Genomic DNA, 1,199 nt, shown 5'->3' with positions numbered 1-1,199 from the left:
TGGGGCCCCTGGGGGTCTGGGGCCCCTGGGGGTCTGGGGCCCCTGGGGGTCTGGGGCCCCTGGTGGTCTGGGGCCTCCGGGGGTCTGGGGCCCCCGGGGGTCTGGGGCCCCTGGTGGTCTGGGGCCCTTGGGGGTCTGAGTTGGGGATCCGCTCTAGAGTGTGTGTCAGTGTGAGTTTTACCTGCAGAGCGTCCAGACTCTCCTGAAGACTGGGAACAGTCACCAACAGAGATCCTGTCTTTCTGAAGTTCTGCATGATGAACCTCCACGCTCTGAACACACACACACACACACACACACACACACACACACACACACACACAGAGGAGACCAACCTGAACTCTGTCGCTCAGTCTGTACTTCTGCAGCATGTTGTTCTGCAGCTGGACGAACTCCTCACTGAGCTCCAGGCCGAGCAGGCGAGAGGCCGAGCTGTACACGTGACCCTGAACGCACCACAGGCACACAGATACACACATTAACACAGATAAACAGTAACACATTATTTACATACAAACGTTACGTTCAGTTACTTTTGACGATGAGCTGCTTGAGGAGGGTTTGTTTTCACCCTCGTCTCTTCACTTGTCAGGAGGATTTCACAGAAACTACTGGACTGATTAGTATTACACCTGGTGGAGGGATGGGACCTGGTTAAAGGGGCGGAGCCTGGATTTTCTTTTTTAATCGCTTTCCTTAACAATTTTTGTTTTGCTTTGGCGAAGGTGTGTCCTCTACCTAGTGTCCTCCAGGGGGCGCTGCAGGTCTCTATACTCTGTTTCTTCACTCGGCACTTACTGAACATGTTGTGAACAACTTTCACAGGTTTTTTGTTCGGTGTAAAAGGGGCTCAGGCATGTATTATGTGTCCCCACGAGGATAGTGCAACAGGTCTGTGTGTGTGTGTGTGTGTGTGTGTGTGGTGACCTCTGACCCCGTAGAGCACAGCTCCCAGTCTGGATCCGACGTCCACCAGCGTGCGACCGCTCAGGTCTGGAAGAACGTTCTGGAACAGAAACTGAAGCTCGGACACTGAGAACGAGTGAGAGAGGAAGTCTGGAGGAAGAGCAGAGGACCAGAGTGAGGACCGGGTCCCACAACAGGCTGCAGTCTGGGGGCCTCAGCTGCTCTAGAACACTGGTTCCCAACCTCTGGGCCGGGGCCCGTGGTGGGCCGCTCAGGTATTGCAAGTGGGCCGA

At 55.1% G+C, this 1,199-nt stretch overlaps 1 pseudogene across 1 annotated transcript in view; it reads right to left on the bottom strand.

The window, feature by feature from the left end:
• Positions 1–6: 6 nt before the first annotated feature.
• The window catches only part of LOC111651796 (uncharacterized), a 3,629-nt pseudogene continuing 2,436 nt past the window's right edge, over positions 7–1,199 (bottom strand). The window contains exons 4-5 of the transcript XR_015436969.1: positions 935–1,056; positions 7–446 (exon numbers count right to left, since the gene is read on the bottom strand). The product of XR_015436969.1 is annotated as an uncharacterized LOC111651796 (transcript). The remainder of the gene's footprint in view (positions 447–934; positions 1,057–1,199) is intronic.

The sequence above is a fragment of the Seriola lalandi genome, unplaced genomic scaffold (assembly GCF_002814215.2).
Source record: "Seriola lalandi dorsalis isolate HSWRI2012SDOR001 ecotype SW California unplaced genomic scaffold, Sedor1 jcf7180002053778, whole genome shotgun sequence".
In the NCBI taxonomy this organism is placed as follows: Eukaryota; Metazoa; Chordata; class Actinopteri; order Carangiformes; family Carangidae; genus Seriola; species Seriola lalandi.
The sequence above is the reverse complement of the archived record's forward strand: the minus strand, read 5'-3'. Positions and strand labels throughout refer to the sequence as shown.